General features: G+C 38.3%; 1 long non-coding RNA gene across 1 annotated transcript in view; it reads left to right on the forward strand.

The window, feature by feature from the left end:
* Positions 1-3,359: 3,359 nt before the first annotated feature.
* LOC108446038 overlaps positions 3,360-7,795 on the forward strand; it is a 13,589-nt gene continuing 9,153 nt past the window's right edge. The window contains exon 1 of the long non-coding RNA XR_001861143.1: positions 3,360-4,499. This is a non-coding gene — a long non-coding RNA (uncharacterized LOC108446038). The remainder of the gene's footprint in view (positions 4,500-7,795) is intronic.

Raw genomic sequence — 7,795 nt, forward strand, 5'->3', positions numbered from 1 at the left:
GTTTCCTTTTCTTCTTTTTCCTTCTTTGTTAAAGAAAAGGAAAAAGACCAAAGACAGTCCCTTCTAGTAGTGACAACTCTGAGCAAGCCACTGCAGAAATGTGTGTTGGATTTCTCACCTGTTTAACTGCATCCAGTAGCCGTTCTAGAAGAAATTGTCTTTTGGTGTCATTGGTCTGTGAACCTGAAATCCAACAAAATCATATCATTTTAAAATAAATTGGTTTATAAATACACTTGGGCCAACACAAACTTCTTTCTTTTGGGCCCTGAAAACATTCTTCCCGTGCCAATTATTCCACTAAATTAACTAATGTATTTTCTCTAAGTAAAATGACACAGTGTAAACTATGCTTTGAGGTTTCAAGCAGCCTTTTCCTAACAGGCAGCAATACTGTTTCAAATATCATCTAAATTCTTATTTTAGTAATATTTTGAATATATATTTCAGCAGTATCAAATACAGCATAATTATTCAAGCTGATGCACAGCTGATGCCCTGAGCTTCTTTGCACAACTACCAGTGTCACAGTACTAGAAAAGAATGGAAAACAAGGAAGAGACAGCAGGAGTATCTTCTTACTGTCAAACAACCTCACTGCAGAAAGTTTTAAGTCAGGTGAACAGAGAGCAACTGTTAACAATAAATCCCTTAAAATTTAACTACCAGCATAGTTCTTCTGATTAACACCTATAAAATCTATTTTGTTACTATATAAGGAACTATGCAAGACAACCTCTAACTTCTCAAGCTATTTCAACAACAGCATAATACTCTGCTTGTTGCAATATCCTTTATAAACTCCCATGAATATGGTAAAATTTATCTTTTAGATAACCGGCATTTCCTCTGTAATTTCTTTATTCTGAGCTTAAGTTCAACACATCCATCAGAAACCTCAGTGACATCTCTGGAGTTAAGGTCATTCTATTCTCCTTTCTCTCTCAAAGAACATACAACCAATGTACATATGGACTGAAAGCCAATTATCCAAACTCTGCACAAGCAAATTCCTCCTGACACTGAAAATCAAACATCACACACTAAGCCCTGTAGTAAAGACAGATGACATCAAAGATATGTGCTTCCTCTTGCTATCTGGCAGTATGAGGTCCAAATCCCAGAATTTCCTATCTTCATAATCCCATTCAAAACAGTTTGCTCTTAAACCAGCAGGACCAGACAGAATTTGTCTGGTTGAAATGATTCTGCCTTTGTTTAAGTATATATACTCATATAATCTACAAATACACATTATACCGATACAGTGTTTTATATACATTCATCTCTAAATATATTAATATAATTCACATTCCATATAGTTTCATGTAGTCATTTAATAGAAGAAAACCCCCACAGTATGCCAGAATAATGAAAACAAGAGGAAAAACATGCATAGTTGCTAACTAAGCTTCACAATGCTGATTTTGCTGATTACAGTGCGTTTTCAAGAAGTTGTGCTTCCCATTTTGAACTCTGACTCAAACTGTGCAGACATGTGATGTGTGAGGTCTGGGACTGTTAGTCAAGCACTCCAGTGCACACAAACAATGTTCAGTGCCAGTCCAGGACTCTAGGAACAAACCCCACACCAAATGAGTTTTAACTTCCTAACAACTATGCCAGTTATGCCAGTGTGAAGATAAGGCTAAATTCATATAATCCCTACCATTCCACTTTGTGCTGCTTCAGAGATTGCAATTTATTAAAGTATTTTCAATGTTCTTACTACACATACATTGCCAAAATGGAGATGTATACATGACTATGTATCCATATGCTTTATAATAAATCACATAACTGTAAAATAAGGAAAACAATCCCAACTTTTAGTGCAAGCCCTCGGATGTTCAGTGACACTGAATATACACAACTCTGCAGATTTTCTCTGTTGTTTCAAAACTCATTACCCTTACAGTCTTATACTACCCACATACCTACAAGAAGAGGTATAACACAGTATTGCTCTTCATATTGATAGCTTGAGATAACATCAGAACAAATGCATGCAATTAATAATTTCATGACCAGACAAACATCTATCAAATGAAAAGATTAGTAGGTGGGAAGGCCAAGTTTGTCTTCCAAATGCAATACATGTTAAGTTTTTAAATTCACATCTCTTTTTATCTGTTTGGTAACAGAAATGGTTTGCAACTAGATTCCAAACTGTGATCAATACTAGAAAATGCTTAAATACAGAATACCTACAGATGTTCACTATACCAACTGATGTTCTAAGCCACTAAAGCACATGATACCAAACAACCTTAACTGTACCCAGACTGAGTGCAATGTGTATTTTCTCTTCATTTTACTTGTAAATTAGCACTACTAACAATCACAACTGCAGGAGATTACAACCAATAATTTCTGAAGCAGTTCAGATCACCCTCACCATTAACAGGGCTATAAGGCCATCTCTAATGAGGGCTGGGCTGAGGTTTCTTTTCAATGAACATCTAAAATTGCTCGACTGCTGTTGCTTAACACAAATTTTACAGGAGAAGAAAAAGAACATTCACAAAGTCTAACTTTTTTTTTTAACTGAAAGATTAAGTTGTGTCTCTTTTCATGCTGAGGGTGTATTTTTCTTTGTAACAAGCCTAGAAAATATGGTATATTTAGTGATGGTTTTGTTTCAAGGAGGTGGAAGGTAAAAATAAATCTCTACTAACTCCAAATTTAACTAACTACTAAATTTAGTTCTTTCACATCTTCATTTTCTAAACTAAGTCTTTATGGAAAAAAAAGCGCATTTTTTCAGATAAGAGCACAAATTAAGGGTGATCTACTCCAGCTGATGTAAAGACTAACAGTGTATTACAAACTGACTAAAATAACCTTTTTGTTATTCAGAACAGCAGTAAAAACTGCAGCAACACACATACAAATACAAAACATAGAATGCATAAAAACAGCGTTACTCAGAAAAAGGCTGTATTTAGACTATTGCAATAAAAAAGGAAGTTCATACATGACTCTAAAAATAATTGTGAAAACATAAGTATAAGGTTGCAAAAACTAAGAAACTTAAAGGGACTCCTCCCACCATCTACTCAGCCAAAAAGGGTTTAAAATAGGCTCAGGTACTGCACCTGCCTCTGTGACCCTCCTCATTTTCTGTTGCTCAAGGTCATGCTTTCCTATTTTTAAAACAAACTTCTCTCCATACCCTGACACAAACATCCACACCTCCAGCAGCAGCAAACTGACGTGTAAGTAAAGGAAAGCAGGATTTTCATCCAGTTATTCCTAGGTAAAGCTCTCTTCAGCACTACACGCAGCATATAAGTAAAATAAATAAATCTCATATTGCTCTTATATAACATGCCCTTAAGTCCCGCATGTGACCTCTAGTAACCCCACAAAGGCCTCAAATGACCTCAAGTAACCCCAAGAGCAACTAAAAAATATTCCAATGACCTCAGCCCCACAAAGGGCTTCAAATGGCTCTACTCTCTGTGGTTGAAAGAGGTGATTCATGCAGCTTTGATGTACTGTGGAGGCAATTAGCACACATGGCAATTGTCCTTTAGATCTCATTTGCCAATATGCACAGCCAAATTCTGGTACCAGGTACCCAGGTCTGGAGGAAATCCATCCATTCAGCTCTTTCTGCACTTGTGGCCATGGAGTAGGAGCTCCCTGTAAGGGGAAAAGTTGTGATTTCTTTGATCAGAAGTTAATCCTTTGTTGCCACTATTTTACCTTATAGCTCATGTCATTCTTTACACCTTCAACCCAAAATAGTCCATCAGATTCAGCACCGTGCACAGGTCAAGGCCTGTAGAGTTTCAGTGGGTGAAATTCTATTTTGTTCTGCTTTGGTGCTTTGTTATTAAGGAGCAAATAGATCTCAGAATTACAGCATGGCTTGTTTTGGAAGGGACCTCCAAGATCCTCAAGTTGCAACCCCTCTGTGTTGGAACCCCTCTTCCACCAGACCAGATTGCTCAGAGCCCCATCCACCCTGGCTTTGGACACAGGGATCGGGGATCTACAACTTCTTTGGGGAAGATGTAAAATCTGATATTAAACTGAACTAACCCTGCTTGTATTAATCTTATGAAGCTGGTTTAACAAGTTACCTCTGTTGTAGATTTGCTGTTTGTAAGGTCACAGTACTTCACCACCTCAAAAATGCACCTGCAGTGTTTGTCAGAGAGAAAACAGGCCCTCAGAGCAAAGCTGTAGAATTTAGGTTACTTGTACTGGTGCTTAACAGGAGTGACAGGAAAAAAAACAAGCAGCAAGCAGTTATTTTACATAACTTTATTTTTTCAAGGAAAACAAATGATGAAACTTCTCAGTATTTGCATTTTCCCCATCAGCATACATCCCAAACCTGTCAAGTGAGTGGCAGGGGTGGCAGTGCCTGTCACATCTCTGCTTTTGGAAAAGATCAGAACCCTGCTGGCACAGCCCTACTGCAGTTTCTGTAGCAGATCTCAGACAAGATGTTCCCCAGGAGAGTTTTTGAGATCACTGCTTTTCAGGTAAGTTCCATGATGATGATCACAACTTGTGTTGTGTTTTATTTTTCCTCCTTCTTCCCCCTATCTAAATGTGTGTTATGCATTTATCTACACGTTCATCTGTTTCTCTTTGTCTGCAATTTTATGTGGTAGCATCTGTGAGCGGTAGTTTTGTATAATAACATGAATATAAGTGAAATCAACAGTTGGGTTTGAGGGCTGTGTTCAGCAAGCAGAGGAGTTTTGGATGACTCTAGCTGTAGATTGACTGCTACAGAGCTGGTGTGTGAAGAGGGATTTGGTTAAACAATTTGTCTAGATATCAAGATTATTGTCCTCTTTTCCTGGGATACTGCAGGAAAGAAACATAGCTCCTTTCAGTCTGAAAGAAAAAGTCATCTAATATACAGCTGAACTCTATTTTGGCTCACTCAGTCCCCATCCCAAATGGCATTTGGTTGCTTATCAGACTTTGTCAAGTTCAGAAACTGTTCAGGAAAGAACATATGTGAGTCCATCCTCAGAGAAAAGCATAAATGTTAATGCTGCCATTAAGCTCGGAGCAAGATAAGTGACAATGTCCAAGATAGTCAGGAGAAAATAATTAGAGAAATTGGTTTGGAAATACTTATATATTGGGTTTTAATTCCCAGACTGAGTGGGAGGCTTCCAAATATCAGTCTGAAGGCAGAAGTGTAACCACAAAGGCTTATTACAAATCAATGAAGTATGCTGGCATGGCAGAGAGATTTAGATCTATCTAAACAAGTCTGGATGCAGGGTGGCACACACTTACCAAATCCAGCACCTGGGAGCCCAACACATGCTGTGATAGCTTCAGTGCTGTTCCACCAGCAATGAAAGAGCTGAAAAGTTGAGGAAGACTTGAAAAGACTTGAAGAAAGGCCAGAAAAACTGTCCAGAGAGCTGCTCTACCTATCTTCTCCTCAGGCAAATGGCAATTCACCTTAATGGAGAGCATTTTTAATGGCATTTTGCACATTAATGGGGGGCTCTGAGGTATTTCCTGCATCTTGGAGATGGAGAACTTACCTTAGAAGGGACTTGCACGGAGTAGCAGTGCAGGGTCTTGTGGGACTGCCACAATTTCATGTAATCCCGTCACATATACCCTGTAAGGAAGTGCTAATTAAAAGTATAAAAGAGCATATGTGGTATTTGTGAAGCTGCTATCCAAAGCTGTATTGCTGCATCTGTTGTGCGTTGCAATTAGCCACAGTTAAATCAGAAAATAAGATATCTGAGCTCTGCACTTCTAAAACTGCAAATCCCTCCTCCCCAAAAAAGCAGGCACAGGGCACCTGTAATGCATGAGTGGGAAAAGTAGATTTTCAGCAGGCGGCTTTGCTGTTGTAGAGTTTTTTTTGATCCAGATATGGCGTTGATTTTCAAACTTTTAAAACTGGAAGAGAAAATAGAGTTTTTGGTGTGGAACAGCAGGGAAAATGGGATCAGATGCTCTATGTAGATATCCTCTGCATGGCCCACGTTAATAGGTCTCTTTATGCTGCCATAGGTACCTGTCCTACTGGGATTTTTAGTCTGCAAAATTGAAGAAAAGAGATGAAAAGTGAATCTTGCAAATGCAATGTCATAATAGTTGATCCTTCTTGGGTAAAGAGTTAATTCACTGAAAATTTTTTAGATTTGACAACAAATAAAAGTATTTATAATGGCCTTATGTTTGTCTATATACTCCTATGATTTCAGCTATAGATTTCTTTCATTAAATGCTATCTAATAGCTATGATTCCTCTGGCTTTGTAGTGAGGATTGTAGGTTTTATTTGCTTGCTCACACCCCCATACCTGTAGGATTTAAACAGGCTAATAAAAATGTGAAGTTAATAATCATAGCTACAGTGACAAATTTTGCTGTCAGGCTTCACCCAGCCTAAGAGTTCATCTGCAATTTTTCCCACTGCTGCTATCTGCAGCTCAGAGCCACATTTAGACATCAGATCAATCCAGGGCTCTTGCCCATAAGCAGAATGCAGGAGTTCTCTCTGTTCCAGTGTTACTAACATTTGTTACAATAAGTTATTAAAACAAAGGAATATTATTAACGGAAAATCACTATTAATATTAGGAAAAAGTAGAAAGAAATAAAGGGGATTTTTCTGTGCTGGTTTTGTGACACGTGGCCCATCTTATATCTTAACCTATGACTTAATGTGCTACAATGATTTTTAGTGGTATCCAAAATCAGCACTCTCAACTAATCTACCCCCAGAAGCCACAGGAGTAGAAAGGAGGAGAAAATTAACATTGGTAAACATTTTCTTAATGGCTGTTTCACAGTTTTGAAATACAAGAGTAATGCTGATTTTTTTTAATTTTAGCCCTTTAGTTGCTCTATATTTACTGTGGGTTTGACAACAATCCTTGGTGCTTATTTTTGCTTGTACGATCCCCTCTTTCTGAACCTTCTCTCTTATTTATGAGAAAATTTCTTTTCTAAATCAGGAAGACAGGCAATTCTACCACAGATGGGGCCCAGGCCTCAGGGAAAACAGGTGACCTTCCCAGAAAGTGTCTCAATTTCCCATTTCCAAGACATTTTATTACTAGGCAGTCTTCCAGTTCCACGTGTAAAAAAATACACTGTAGAACTCCTAAACAGATAGATGGGAAAGTACCTATACTATAGTGGATTTTATTAGTGCAGAATTTAGCACTAAATATCCCAGATATTATCTTCCTTTTCAGCTGTTGTTAGAGGTTTATGGGATGTTCTTCATCAGTAATGTTCCAGAGCCCTATACTTAAAATTAGAACTGGGTGAATTACTCATCCCAAACAATATTTACCATAAATTTATGCTCTCCATTTCCTGGAAGAACACTGCTTGTTTTTATGCTTATTTGGTAGGACAGCCTGCTGCTTTCCAAGGGCTCTCAGTTTCGGGGTTACAAGGTCCAACTATGAATTTTGTATCCCAAGTCTTTTGTTTCCCCTCAGAGGTAATGAGGGATGTTGTTCCCTCAGGGGCAACACTGAGGAGTTACTCCTCATTATTTGCCTGGTAACTGCTGAGGCAAAGGAGAGATTTCTGAAGGTGTGACCTTTCTCTGGAGGGAAATATCTTATTTCAGAGTAGCTCCAGACAAATTGATTTGTCATTCATACACGTTTGTGGTTCACTGGTGCTGTTTTGCTCTGGGCCAACCAAGCCCCATGAATATTATTCATTGTGGTCTGAGCACCTCCTTTTGAGGTCAGCCAAGATTTTTTTGGCTTTGGCTTGCAGAGTGTGTGTAAACTCATCTGAACTAATCTGACCTGAGCTGTTAGGAG

The sequence above is a fragment of the Corvus brachyrhynchos genome, unplaced genomic scaffold (genome assembly GCF_000691975.1).
Source record: "Corvus brachyrhynchos isolate BGI_N302 unplaced genomic scaffold, ASM69197v1 scaffold152, whole genome shotgun sequence".
NCBI lineage: Eukaryota > Metazoa > Chordata > Aves > Passeriformes > Corvidae > Corvus > Corvus brachyrhynchos.